Consider the following 15807-nt stretch of genomic DNA (forward strand, 5'->3'; position numbering starts at 1 on the left):
TGAAATAAACCCCAAGATAGAGCCACAGTGGTTTTATCTTTCTTACTGTTGTTTTTTAATGTATTTATAATGTACTATGTGATTTTTTTGTTTCTTTTGTATGTACTTCCCCCATGGTATAACCCCTGTTTTTACTGTATTTGATGTCAGTGCCCTGCATCTTGTATATACATTTTTCTAATTTGGGGAGGGGAAGGGAAATAACAAAATGCTGAAAATAGGATATAGGTCGATCCATAGTAACAATGAGATGTACAAAACACTACGTTGAAATCGAACTTTACGGCTTGGGGGGCGGGATGGTAGGAGAAAAACAAGGGAGGAGGTAAAAATGCTCGATAGGAAATGTACTTCATTACCTTACTTATGGAACTGTAACTCCTCTGTACAGTATTTTTACAATAAAAATGTATACAAAAATCAATGAATTAATTTTAATATAAAAAATGTGGTAAAACTGGGTTTTGAAAATATCATCTTATCACTTCTCCGAACAGATTTTTTTTTGGTGAGGCCCAGGACATGGGCACTGTCTATAAGCTCTTCTGCTCAAGGCTAGTGCTCTACTACTAGGAGTCACAGCACTACTTCTGGTCTTCTGGTAGTTAATTGGAGATAAGAGTCTCACTGACTCTGCTGCCTGGGCTAGCTTTGTAATGTGATCCTCATATCTCAGCCTCCTGAGTAGCTGGGATTATAGGAGTGAACCACCAGCACTCAGCACAATAGATTTTTTTTTTAACATTACCTAAGAAAATAAGAAAAATTTCTCAAGTTGTAGAAGGTACTAGTTTAAATCTCAGCATGCAATTGTTTTTAAAAGCTTTATTGGACTATAATTAGCAAACCATGACATATACCCTTTGAAATGGTACTCTTGCATGGATTTAGCATTCCCAGAATTGTGAAACTATCAATGTGATCTAATTTTAGAACATTTTCATCATCCAACAAAGAAACTCTGTGCTCATTAGCAGCCAACAGGCAATTTGATTGCAAACTTATCGCACTGTAATCTGGCGCTTTCTTTCACCATTATATCTCAATAGAGCTTTTAAAAACAATTTTGTCTGGTACATGTTTGTCCAAAATATTGATAACTTCTTTTTTTTTTCTTTTTGTGTGGGTTCTGGGGCTTGAACTCAGGGCCTGGCACTGTCCCTGAGTCTTTTTTTTTCTTTTTCTTTTTCTGGTAATGGCTAGAGCTATACCATGTGAGTCACAGCTTCACTTTTGGGTTTTTTTTTAAGGTTTTTTTTTTATTGTGAAAATACTGTACAGAGGAGTTACAATTACATGGGCAAGATAATGAGCACATTTCTTATCAAGCATTGTAGCCTTTTTGTGGTTAATTGGAGACAAGAATCTCAAAAACTTTCCTGCCTGAGCTGAACCATGATCCTCAGATCTGTCTCCCAAGTAGCTAGAATAACAGGTATGAGCCCCTAGCCCCCAGCTGATTTATTTCTTTTTTATTTTTCTCATAGTTGCTTAGGCCAGGCATAGTGATTCTCATTTGTAATACCAGCTGCACATGAGGTGTAGATTGGGAAGATCATGGTTCAAGGCCAGCCTTTGTAAAAGTTTATGAGACCACCATCTAAACAAAATAAACTAGGTGTGGTGGCAGGCCTGCAATCCTAGCCTGTAGGAGGTGTTAGTATAAGGATTGTGCTCCACGCCAGCCCGCCCACATAAAATGTGAGATCCTATCTGAAAATTCGCCAAAACAAAAAGGGCTGGGAGCATGGTTTGGTTAGTAGGAAAGCCGCTGAGCAAGTACAAGGCTCAAAGTACCAACTCCAAGTTCAGTACTGCTAAAGAGAAAAAGAACATATTTACAATACTATACCGGTATATTATTTATCATATGTTATCATTAAAAGGATGGTAGACTTAGGGTTAAGAGTTCAGATTCTAAAATTTACATGCTTATATTCAAATTTCAACTGCCAGATATATGTATGTATAAAGATATATATATATATGCATATATACATATACATATGGAGTATGACTTTTAGATCTGTAAAGTTAAAATTAATGAAAACTAATTCATAGATCTGTTTGGTCAGATGAAGTAATATAAAGGATAAAAACGTTAGGTACTGTCATTATTTATGGAGTTACAGAAATCAATCATGTAACATTGCATTTAACCACAAACCAAACATAATACAAGAGGTAATTCTCTTTTCCTAGTTTGTCATCACTCCTGCTTTAATTTTTACTGGAAACATCAGATGGTGACAGGTGGCAATGGTTCATACCTGTAATTCTAGCACTCCTGAGGCTGAGATCTGAGGATCACAGTTCAAGGCCAGCCTAGACAGAAAAGTCTGTGACTCTTTTTTTTATTTTTGTTGGCTGCAGGGCTTGAACTCTGGGCTTGGGCTCTGTCCCTCAGCTCTTCAGCTCAAGGCTAGCACTCTACCACTTGAGCCACAGTGCCACTTCTGGTTTTCTGGTGGTTTATTGGAGATAAGAGTCTCACGGACTTTCGTGCCAGGGCTGGCTTTGAACCACGATCAGATCTCAGCCTCCTGAGTAGCTAGGATTACAGGCATGAGTCACCAGTGCTCAGCTCTGTGACTCTTATCTCCAGATAATCACCAAATAGCCATAAGTGGAGCTGCGGCTTAAGTTGTAGAGTGCTAGCCTTGATACTTAGGAACAGTGCCTAGCCTCTGAGTTCAAGAGGAGGACAAGTATACATACATACAACAGAAGGTAAAAAAAATAAACTCATTAGGCCAAGAGAATAAAGAGAATAATAAGCATCTTTTTAAAAAATCTCAGAGGCTGTTAATTACAATATTTTCATTCTTTAAATAATGAATCAAGGAATATTTGTCTTGTTGGCATTTAAAAAAATAATAAACTTACCTATAGCCAATCAAAAGCAACTTCTCAACAGGAAAATCTTGACATTAATGGCAACTGTCTGCTTACGCTAATTTTTTTTTTTGGGGGGGGGGTCCGGTCGTGGGGCCTGAACTCTGGGCCTGGGCACTGTCCCTCAGCTCTTCAGCTCAAGGCTAGCCCTCTACCACTTGAGCCACAATGCTACTTCCGGCTTTTTTCTTTTTGCTTATGTGGTGATGAGGAATCGAACCCAGGGCCTCAAGCATGCAAGGCAAGAGCTCTACCACTGAGCCACCTTCCCAGCCCGATTACGCTAATTTTTAAACCTAGTATTAACAGCATTCTTAAAATGCTATTAATTTTTTAAAAGATAACCTCTACATCAAATGCAGAAAAATCCAATAATTTATTGTTTCAATAAAATCTGAGTTATGTTAACAGATGCCTATGCTTTCTAAAGCAGCTAAGAGAGTGCCTCTGCTATGAGGCTGACTCTAACATTTTCTTCTCATTTCCCAGAAAGAACTGATCCTTTGATCCTTTTTATGCTCACAAAATACCTTGGACTTATTGGTAAATTCGTACTTACCATCGACAATCATTTGTTTTCTCTTGTTAGGATGGAGATTACAAAGGATGTCTTATTCTGCAATATGTTCTTTAAATTTTTTTTTTCAAATGATTTCTATTCTGGACATGAACTGTTCTTCTTTGTATAAGTCTACACTTTTCTTGCCTGGGACATCTTACTTTTTCTGAAAGAGAAATTGAAGATGCAACTTAAGCTTCTTTGATTGTCCACTAGTTACTTGGTATATTTATTTTCTAAACTCCTTACTTCTTAGCACACATTTGTCTTAGATACTGACACTGTAAAAGCTTCTTGGCTTTACTGTAGGATTTTCTGAGTATAAAAAGATTTTAGGGAGGGCTGAAGGAAGTAAGGCGTTACTCTGGATTAGGAAGTGAGGCAATTTTCTGATTGGGCATATTGAAACATTATCAGATGAATAAAGCGTAACTAAAGCTGTAATTGGAAACAAACCATATTAGGCACAAAGGGAGAGGTCTGGACATTTTGTAGTTGACCCATCCATTCCAGTCTCAGAATGGCTTTATTGGATATTAGAGTTCTTCATAAATGCCCATGTTTAACAAGAGAACATCAAGACCTACTGTAAATTCTAGCACTTGGATGTCAGGCTGCTTAATCTTTCTTTCTTTTTTTTTTTTTTTTGGGGGGGGGTCCGGTCATGGAGCCTGTACTCTGGGCCTGGGCGCTGTCCCTCAGCTCTTCAGCTTGAGCTCTACCACTTGAGCCACAGCGCCACTTCTGGCTTTTTTCTTTTTGCTTATGTGGTGTTGAGGAATCGAACCCAAGGCCTCAGGCATGCAAGGCAAGTGCTCTACCACTGAGCCACCTTCCCAGCCCCTGCTTAATCTTTCTTATTGGTAAGCAAAGTGTAGCATTCACAAAAACCTTAGAAAAAGAAAAAAAGTTGATGTGTCCTTTGCTACTAATTCCTCTTTATGTCCTTCAGACAGCCTGGAAGTGGAGGGATAGCTGGAGTAGGAGGCCATTTGGAACATGAGATGTCCTTGGTCATGGAAACTATATTCATCTTGGCCCACCTTAGCTCCAATCTTTTATATTAGATCGAAATAAGTATATCTTGTCTTTGTTGTTTTGAGATTTTGTATTCTCAGCTGAAACTAATCCTAATTCAGGGATCTCTCCTCTTCTCTGTTTACCCCCACTCCCCACCCCTTAACCCTCAACACTGGGAATTGAATCTAAAGGCCTTGAACTTGATAGGCAAGTACTTTATCACTTGAGCCACGTACCCAGTCCTCTTGCTTTTAGTTTGTTTTCAGATAGGGTTTAGTGTTAACTTTCCCCAGGCTGGCCTCCTACCTCTACTTCTGGAGTAGCTGGGATTAACAAGTTTACACTACCACACTGGGCCTGATGAACAGATCTCATGATAAGGGATTTTTGTTTGTTTGTTTTGGTGGTTGTTGCTGGATTTTTTTTTGGTGCATTTAAGATTGATTTCATAATCTTAAATTGATCAGATTGGTATGTCAGAGAACTGATTCAAGAGTCAGAATTCATGTAGGAAAATGAACCCTTAGATATGTGTTTAAATGTTTTTTTCTTTCATGCATTTGTTTCTAACGCATTTATAAGATTATTTCTTTGTTGCTTTTATGTCCCTCCCCCACAGTATAACCCCTGCTTTCACTATATTTGATGTCGGTATAATTTGTGGAGGAGACGGGGGGGGGGGGGGGGGGGGGGGGGGGGGGGGAACAAGTCGTTTAAGGATACAGGTGGACCGGTTGCAACAATGAGGAGTATAAGTTGTCATGTCGAAAACGAACTTTACAACTTTGGGGAGGGGGAGAATTGGGGGGGAGAATTGGGGGGGCAGGGGGAGGCTGTGAAGGGATGTGAAGGGTAAACAAAGGAGGAGGTTGCAATGCTTGATAAGAAATGTACTCATTATCTTGCCCATGTAATTGTAACCCCTCTGTACAGTATGTTCACAAAAAAAAAAGCTGCTACTGAATTCCCGTTACCTATAGAATAAAGTCTAAACACTTTAGTATAAAATACAAGGCTATCCTTGCCCCAATATCTACCCACAATTCCAGCTTTATCACTCTACTGTGCAGTCTGTTTTAACCCTGCCAAGCAGTTCTGTAACCAGGTGGGCTATTTCAGATCTCTGGATCATGCTGTTCTTTATATCTAGAATAGCCTCATCTCACCTACCACCCACTTTGCCCCCACAACCACATTCTTCAGAGACTCAAGTGTTCCCTCTTTTTTTCCTTTTCAGAGACTTTTCTTCCAATTCCCAATTTCACAGGTAGATATAACCATTATACTCCCACCTCTATCATTTTCTATCCCCTGCTGGTCTTAGTGATGATGACATTTTGGTATACTTGTTTGATAGGTTCCTATTAGAATATAAATTCCTAAAAGATAGGAGCTATGCTTTGTCCTTATAATTCTAGACCCACAGTTGGGGCATACAACTGCTTAATAAATATTGGCTGGATTACTTTTTATGATTACTTGAAAATAGGTTGTTCTCTTCAATAAGATGATCTTCTGGGAATATCACTGATCTGCTTTTATTCTGAGATTATCCATGGGAAACATTTAAGTTCAGTTCAATCATTAAATTAACTTGCAAAATAACAGGGGTTGACTCAATAATATACATTTGCATAAATAATGTTTTCCCATTTTTTAAAGAAACCTTTTATTGCCTCTAACACAGGGCATATGATTGATAAGCATTTTACAATTCAGGCTAATTATATCATATGTAGGACACACATCACTGTGCCTATGGGTATGGCTTATAAATAACACTAGGTTAGAGCTGTCAATCCATTTAATGAGGAAAATAACACAATAGGACCTTTAAAGAACCAATTATGAATCAACCAATTTTTACTGCTTGAGAGAGTAAATGGCACTCTTCCAGGGGGGAACATTTAAACTTTCACATACATTCACACTGAAAAACATTCTTGGGAGTTTTAAAGATACTTGTTGAGGAAATAAGCCACAGGGGTACGTAGTAGAGGATCACTCCAGCAGAAGGAACAAACAGCAAAGGCAGACAGTTCAGAAGTGAGCATGTGCTGGAGCCTTAATAGAACAGCAGGGAAACCAGTGGCCAGTTTGCTCAGTGAGTGCAGAAAACAGTAATTAGAGACAATCAATTGGATTTGATCAGAGAAGTAATTGAGGAGAGGAAAGCGGCTGGGTCAGACATGTAGGGCAGTGCTTCTCTGGTTGAACAGGCTCCATAAACCCTTTCTATAATAAATAGTTTGTACTCCTCCCTTATGATCATCAAATTAAATTCACAGGCAAAATAATCTATGTACATAACCAATTTTAAACAACTAATCTAATTACTGAAAGAACTTAAGTACGTGTACAATTGAATATCTTGCAATATGCTACTCATTGAGAAAGTGAATTATTTTATTTTCCTGAGTGAACCACAATACATGTGTAAAGTATAAGGTGCAGTTCCAGGAGCATCAAAAAAATCCTGCATAATGTTATGATGAGTGGTAGAAATGAAACTTCCTTTCCTAGGTTTTAGTTTAGATTTGTATGGCTCCCTAGCAATATCAATTATCTAACTATCGGTTAAATACCTGGGACACTGAAACAAATCTCAGCTTTATAGTTATCTATACAGAAATATAAAAGCTTTTCACAGAATGTTATAAAACTATAAAATCACATTGGAACTTTAAATGCCATTTATTAGTTTATGTTTTATTGCAATAAACCATATTGAATACAAAATTAATCAACTTAACTATTTTTTAAAGTATAAAGGAAATGCAAATCTAAACAACTCTGAGATTCTGTCTCACCACAGATAGATTGGCCAGCATCATAAATTTTAACAGCAACAAATGTTATTGGTAGGAATGTAGGAAAAAAGGAATTCCATTGCACAGTCTGGGGGTTCCTCAAAAAAAATTAAACATAGATCTTTTTCTTTTTTCTTTCTTTTCTTTTCTTTTTTCTTTTTTTTTTTTTTTTTTTGTCTGTCTTGGGCTTGAACTCTGGGCTTAAGGTGAGGACTCTACTGCTTGAGCCACAGCGTCACTTCCTGTTTTCTGGTGGTTTTATTGGAGATAAGAGTCTCATGGACTTTTCTGCCCAGGCTGGTTTTGAACTGCGATCCTCAGATCTCAGCCTTCTGAATAGATAGGATTACAGGCGTGAGCTACAAATACCCAGCTTAAACATAGATCTTCTTTATGACCTAGCCATATCACACCTGGGCATCTACCCAGAATGTTACAAGCCAAGATACTGTAAAGAACTTGCACATCCATTTTCATTGTTGCACTATTCACAATAGCCAAGTTATGGAAACAGTCCAGATGCCCTACTATAGATGAGTGGATAAAAAAATGTGGTACCTATACACAATGGAATTTTGTATAGCCATTGCAAAGAATATGTCACTTGCAGGGAAATGGATGAACCTAGAACAAATCATGTTAAGTGACATAAGCCAAGCTGGGAGAGAATAATGGTGCATGTTTTCTCTTACATATAGAAGCTAGACCTAAAGTACACTGGGACATAAGAAATCATACAGGGCTGTAGGCGCTCACACATGGATCAAAGAAGGATACTCAGAGGAGGAACACAAAGGGACAATATCTACATGCCTTTGATTTATCAAAAAGAACTCCAGGAAGTAGAAATGAGTATTTTTCCTTTGTTTTCTTTTCTTTTCTTTTTGTAATGTTTGTTCATTTTTCTGTATTTGTGAGGGTAAGAGGGGCACATAAATGGTGGGACAAAAGGTGAACAAATGCAGCAGTGTCACTAGACACCATGTTGAAAATTAACTATACAACTTGTGGGTAGGGAAAGGAGGGAAAATCTGGGAGACAGCAAAGGGGTGACACTGTTCAAAAAGAAATGTACTCTTGGGCTGGGAAGGTGGCTCAGTGGCAGAGTGCTTGCCTTGCATGCATGAGGCCCTGTGTTCGATTCCTCAGCACCACATAAGCAGAAAAAGCTGGAAGTGGCGCTGTGGCTCAAGTGGTAGAGCACTAGCCTTGAGCTGAAGAGCTGAGGGACAGCGCCAAGGCCCACAGTTCAGGCCCCACGTCCAGCAAAAAAAAAAAAAAAAGAAATGAACTCTTTACCTGACTTATGCAGCCCCTCTGTAATCACCTTTACAAAAACAATATTTTTTAAAAAAGAAATAACAACAAAAAAAATGTACTCATTACCGACTTAGGAAACAGTAAGCTCTCTAGATATCACCTTTATAGTAACAATTTTTTAAAAAATATGGTTGAGTGACACTGAATATGCCACCATCCATCTCCAGTATAAAGGAGACACTTTTCATCACCCCAAACAATATGCTTTCCTTATGTATTCTGTGGTATGAAACACATAAGATTCGCCATCTTAACCATTTTAAATGTAGTTAGTTCAGTATTGTTCAATATATTCAGTTTGGTGAAACAAACCTCTTTTGCAAATCTGAAACTCTACAGCTTTTAAAAACAACTCTCAGTTGGGTGCTGATGGCTCATGCCTGTAATCTGTGAGGATCACAATTCAAAGCCAGCCCAGACAGGAAAGTTAGTGATTCTTTTTTTTGGTCTGTTGTGGATCTTGAACTCTGAGCCTGGGCATTGTTCCTTAGCTCTTCAGCTCAAAGCTAGTACTCTACCACTTGACCCACAGAGCCACTTCTGGCTTTTGCTGTTTATGTGATACTCAGGAACCAAACCCAGGGCCTCATGCATTCAAGGCAAGCACTCTACCACTGAGCCTCCTTCCCAGCCCCTCAGTGAGAGTCTTATCTGCAAAACTAAAAGTGGTGCTGTGGCTCAAAGTGGTAGAGTGTGGTAGAGCACTAGCCTTGAGCAAAAAGAGCTCAGGATAGCGCCCAGGCCCTGAGCCCAAGCCCCATGACAGACAAAATAAAATAAAATTAGAAAATAAAAAAAAACTCTCCTTTACTTCTTCCCTTAGACCTACTATTCTACTTGGTTTCTACTAATTCTACTACTTTAAATACTTCATGGTAAGTGCACTCACAAATTATTTTTAGTCTAAAATATTTGTAGTCACTGAATGAGATTTTTTGTTTATTTTGTTTGGAAACTTATTCCTCATAGTTTGGCCCAAAGCCTGTCAATACAATATAGCAGATGGGTTTTGTATGTTGCAATATTTCATAGCCCTTGTTAGTGATCCACTCCTAAATACAGCAACTGTCATCACATTAAAGGATCTAATTAGATGTTCAGGTATTTAACTTGGAAGTTAAAAATTGTTTTGTACTGGTCCTCGGGCTTAAACTCGGGGCCTGGGCACTGTCCCTGAGCTTTCTTTGCTCAACGCTAACACTCTACCACTTGAGCTACAGCCCCACTTCTGGTTTTTTGTTTTTGTTTTTTTTTTATTTGGTGCTTAATTGGAGATAAGAGTCTCACAAACTTTCTTGCCTGAGCTGGCTTTGAACCTCAATAGCTAGGAATATAGGCATGAGCCACTTGTGCCTGGCTGAGGTATATATATTATATATTTATTTTATATATATTTATTTTTCTTTGAATGTTAAACAAAAAGATAAGAAATGTGCTAGAAAAGTTAGAAAAGAATAACCAGTCTCTCCAGTATTTAGTACTGTGTTACCTTTATTGTCTAACACAGTCACCTGTGTTTGAATTCTACTTTATAGTCATTTTTGCAACCTTAAGCAAATCATTTAATTTCCCTACTAGAATTCTAACATGCACTTTAAAGATGGTGATAATACCTACACCTGGCTTACCTACTTTCGAGTATGAGAAGAACAGTAATATGTGAAAAAGTAGTACAGCCACTTAAGGATAATAAAGTTTTTTTTAAAAATGTGAAAAAGTTCTGAAGTATTACACTTTAGAAGTATATATTGTGAAAGAATTTTCATCCTTTCCAAAATTCTCTTTTTTTTTTTTTTTTTTTTTTGGTTGGTCATGGGGCTTGAACTCTGAGCCTGGGTGCTGTCCCTTAGCTCTACAGCTCAAGACTAGCGCTCTGTCACTTAAGCCACAGCACCACTTCCAGTTTTGTGAGTGATTTATTGGAGATAAGAATGTCAGACTTTCCTGCCTAGGCTGGCTTTGAATCACGATCCTCAGATCTCAGCCTCCTAAGTACCTAGGATTACAGGTGCCATTGGTGCCTGGCTTCTCTTCATTTTTATATACCTTACTTCTGGAAATCTTATGATATCCAGTGGGGCAACACTGGTTCATGTCCATAATCTAGTTATTCAAGAGGCTGAGATTCAGAGGATTGTGGTTTGAAGGCATTCTAAGCTGAAAAATCCAAAAAGATTACATCTTCAAAATAAACAGCAAAAAACCGGAACTGGAAGCATAGTTCAAATGATAGAGTGCCAAGTGGGCAAGGGAGCCAAGAAAACACCAGGCACTGAATTCAAACTCTAGTACCAGCTGTCCCCACCCCCACCCCCCGCCCATGTATGGTCTCTTATCCTCAGTTCATTTTTATAAGATTAGACATTTCAACAAAAACTCCAAAGATTAAAAAATGCTCAACATTTTTCTTTTTTTCTTTTGCTTAAACTGGGATAGGAATGAGGGAGTAAGGGATACCAGACATAAACTAGAGAAGAATTTCACTCCCTTCTCATTCACTCCCCTTAACATCCCACCTAGCCACCCACTGCAGATACAGTTTAAAAGAGGACTGAGGGACAAAGAATCTCAAGAATGGTTTGTAGTTTCACATAAATCACACCAGGTAAAAGTGCTTTGATTCAGTGGTTTCTGCAACAAGCTAGAAACTCAGACCTGTGCATTCTGTATATGTGCCCGTCACTCGTGTTCTACAAGTTCACCCGTTTTCTTTTTCCATATACTAATAAGACTACTGAAACTACATTAATTCCCAGGGTTTAAAAAACAAGAAAAATAAGATTCACAAATAGTTATAAATGCTGTGAAAGCTGTAAAAGAATGGCTTTGGGTGGGGGAAAGGGGAAAGGAAAGTAGGGGGAAAATGAGGGAAGGGGGTAACAAGTTGATAAGAACTGTACTTACCATCTTACTTATGTAACTATAATCCCTCTGTACATCATCTTAGCAATAAAAAAAAGAATAGCTTTTATGAGAACTGATGTTGAGTCCAAAGTTAAAAATTTCAACATAGATAAAAAGAATTATTTCTACCTAAGGATGAAAGGGATAGTGTGAATATGAAACAATCATCCTAAAACCTCTTTTTGATTATTAGATTATTAAACTCCTTCCCACTCAAAAATTTCACCAAAGTACTAAGATCTTTCCTTCCTTCCTTCCTTCCTTCCTTCCTTTCTTTCTTTTTCCTTCCTTCCCTCAGGTCTTGGACATTTTTTACGTCAGACAAGTGCTCTACCACTTGAGCCACAGCTCCACTTCAGGTTATTTTGTGATGAGTCGGAGATAAAGAGTTTCACAGACGTTCCTGCTGGGGCTGGCTTTGAACTGAGATCCTCAGACCTCAGCCTCCTAAGTAGCTAGGATCAGGCATCAGCACTAGCACCTGGCCTAAGAAGATTTATCTTAAGTTTTGTTTAGCTTTCTTATACCTCATATATTTTACTCACAATGAAGGAGAGCTTGTAAGTAGAAAAAGAGTAGAAGGTGAACAAGTAAGAAGTATGGAAACTATTGCTTATCTAGTTTTTGTGTTTTTTTTTAAAGAGCAAGTAGAATATCTCATTAAGATAGCACCAAGTGGCTTTCTTGGGAGAGGAAAGGGGCTTAGAGACATTAGTGACTTGCTTTGAGTAAGGAATAGTGCAAGTTTTTGAACATTCATTTGAGTTCAGAGCCCATGCTCTTTATTATTGCCTATTTTGTTAAAAAAAAAAAAGGATTTATTTATGGAATAAATCTCACTCAAACCTTTTCTGAAAAGTTAATCTGGAAGTGAACTTGCTCTAAGGATTCTCCTCCATGGTTTATCTTGTAATGTCTCTACTTATTGCTGCATGCTGGCTCATTGTTCATTATTAATCAGTAATTCTCTCATATGGCTTCAGCCTGCCAAAAATTAATCTATCTCATAGCAGACTTATAGTTTCCTACCTCACTGCTTTAATGACTTCTTCTGTGTAGTTTCCAAGTTAAGTGTTGTAAGAACTGTCTCAGATTACTTTAAACCAGGTCATAGGTCACTGGCCAGTTTATATAGGTTGATAACTTGGGTCAAATCTCCAAACACTTAGCTATTGCTAAGAATAGGTAAGGAATTCAGTTTCTCTGAAACTGAACTTGGTGTAGGTAGGTGAGCATCCTAAAGCTTGGTCTGTCATGTACTATTGAAAAAAAAAATTTAGGAGACTAAGATCTGAGTATCGTAGTTCAAAGCCAACCCAGGCAAGAAAGTCCATGAGACTCTTATCTCCAATTAATCACAAGAAAACTGGAAGTGGCACTGTGGCTCAAGTGGTAGAGTGCTGGCCTTGGGCTGAAGAGCTCAGGGACAGCGTCCAGGCCCAGGGTTCAAGCTCCACAACTGATTAAAAAAGAAAAAAATCTGTCAAAAAAGACTTGCTTCCTTTTACCTTTATTTGCCTGTTTTCATTAATGATACTATCATTCTTTCCATAACCTGGAATAAATTTTCTTAAAAATTAATTAGATGGATTTAATTTGGCTGGAAAAGCAATGCATTCACATGGTAAACTATTCAGACTATTAAAAAAAATATGTAGAAGGTGGCACTGGTGGCTCACACCTCCAGAGGATTAAAGGTAGAGAACTGGGTCTTCAAAATAACATGTGACTGGAGGTTTGGCCCAAGTGGTAGAGCACCAACAAGCATGAAGCTGAGATCAAATTCCAGTGCTACACACACACACACACACACACACACACACACACACACACACACACACACACACACACACACACACACACACACACGGTAGAGCACCAACAAGCATGAAGCTGAGATCAAATTCCAGTGCTACACACACACACACACACACACACACACACACATACACACATGCACGCACACATATATACACACAGTAGAAATAGTCTCCTTTCTATTGATAATTCTTTTTATTTTATTTTTTGTGAACATACTGTACAGAGGGGTTACAATTACATGGGCAGGATAATGCATACATTTCTTATCAAGCATTGCAGCCTCCTCCTTTGTTTACCCTTCACATCCCTTCCCAGCTTCCTCCCCCCATCCTCTCCCCCCCCCCACCAACGTTGTAAAGCTCGTTTTCGACATGACAACTTGTACTTCTCATTGTTGCAACAGGTCCACCTGTATCTTTAAACGACTTGTTTTTCCCCATCTCCTCCACAAGTTATACTGACATCAAATATAGTGAAAGCAGGGGTTATACTGTGGGGGAGGGACATACAAAGCAACAAAGAAATAATCTTATAGATGCGTTAGAAACAAATGCATGAAAGAAAAAAACATTAAAATACTTATCTAAGGCTTCATTTTCCTAACATCACATTATCTGACCTTTTCCGCTTTACTCATACATATACTAGATATTGCAAATAAGGGAAACCATGGGACCTATGTTTCTTTGGGCCTGGCTTACTTCACTTAATATAATTTTTTCCAAGTTTTTCCATTTCCTAACAAATGGGGCAAGGTGATTCTTTCTGATGGAGGCATAGAATTCCATTGTGTATATATACCACATTTTCTTGATCCATTCATCTACTGAGGGGCATCTGGGTTGTTTCCATATCTTAGCTATGGTAAATAATGCTGCGATAAACATAGTTGTGCTGGTAGCTTTAGTGTGGTCTTGTTTGTAAACATTTGGGTAAATGCCCAAAAGTGGTCTATTGATAATTCTTAAGGCCTCTTAATCTCAGTTTAGTTTTTAATGTTTTTTCTCCAGTAAAAAATTCTTCATATGTTCAAACATTTTACCCATATTTAAGTCTTACATAAATAGAGGAATACAATAAATACAACATTTGCTTTTCTCATTTACAATAAATCAATCTTGGAGACTATTTCAAGTCAATATGTTTCAATTTTATTTTTTTCTTTCTTTCTTTCTTTTTTTTTTTTTTGGTGCTGATGTTGGTGTTTAAACTCAGGGTCTGGATACTGTCCCTGAGCTTTTTTTGATCAAGGTTAGTACTCTACCACTTGAGCCACAGCTTTTTTTTGGTTTTAACTGGAGTAAGAGTCTTACAGACTTTCCTGCCCTGTTGGCTTCCAATAGCTATTCTCAGATCTCAGCTCTCCTGAATAGGTCTCCTGATGTCCTGAGTAGCTACAATTACAGGTGTGAGCCACCTGAGCACCAGCTTGTTTTCCTTTTTTAAAATGGCTTCATTTAGCTTCATCCTATATATGTTTTCATTTTTTAATCAGTGCTCTTTTGATAGGTACACTGCTTCTAGTCTTGCCACTACATAGAAGGCACAATAAGCACACAGATTTATAGACAGCTGTAAGCATGTATCTACAGGGAATGTTCTTTTAAGAGCAAATTGGTCAAAGCACATATTACTTTTAAATTCTGATATATTGCCAAGTTGCCCTTCAAAGATGCAATGGTAAATTCTCTTTGTGTGTCCATTTGCCCCTACTATCAATAGCCTGTGTCTTGTCAGTTTTTATCTGATTGGTAATTTCAATCAATATGTGTTTTGCTGAGGATTGAACCCAGAGATCTCATGGAAGTTACACAAGTGTTCTACCACTAACCCTCTGTCCCTAACTTTAATTTTTTTTTTTTTTTTTTTTTTGCCTGTTGTGGGGCTTGTACTCTGGACCTGGGCACTGTCAATCAGCTCTTCAGCTCAAGGCTAGCACTCTCCCACTTGAGCCACAGCGCCACTTCTGGCTTTTTCTGCTTATGTGGTGCTTAGGAATGAACCCAGGTCCTTATGCATGCAAGGCAAGCACTCTACCACTGAGCCACCTTCCCAGCCCCTCCCTTGTCCCTAAAACAATCATTAGTTCTCCGAGTTTTTTTTAAAGTCTTTTCCACCTCCATTAGTATCTTTGTACTTGTAGGGCCTCACTTGCAGCTTTGGTTACTTCATGTTTTGTCACCAGGTAGCCCTCACTCCTATCTCTTTCACAAATGATACAAAAATGGACAGATTACTATATTTCTCATTTTCATAATCTAAGTTTGGCTCTGATACTGTCTGCAGTATCAGGCTCAAATCTTTAATCAGGCATTCATTATTCTCTAGAGTCCAGTCTACTTTGGAGACTCCTGCACATTTATAGAGTTCTACTTTAAACTGCTTTCCTGCCTTCATCCTTGTTTCCCCACCTCTGCCTGGGCATTTTCTTTCCTGTTCAAACTCAATTATCTTTCAATGTCCTCTTGGTGATTATCT

The sequence above is a fragment of the Dipodomys merriami genome, unplaced genomic scaffold, assembly GCF_024711535.1.
Source record: "Dipodomys merriami isolate MVZ:Mamm:240054 unplaced genomic scaffold, mDipMer1.0.p SCAF_5, whole genome shotgun sequence".
NCBI lineage: Eukaryota > Metazoa > Chordata > Mammalia > Rodentia > Heteromyidae > Dipodomys > Dipodomys merriami.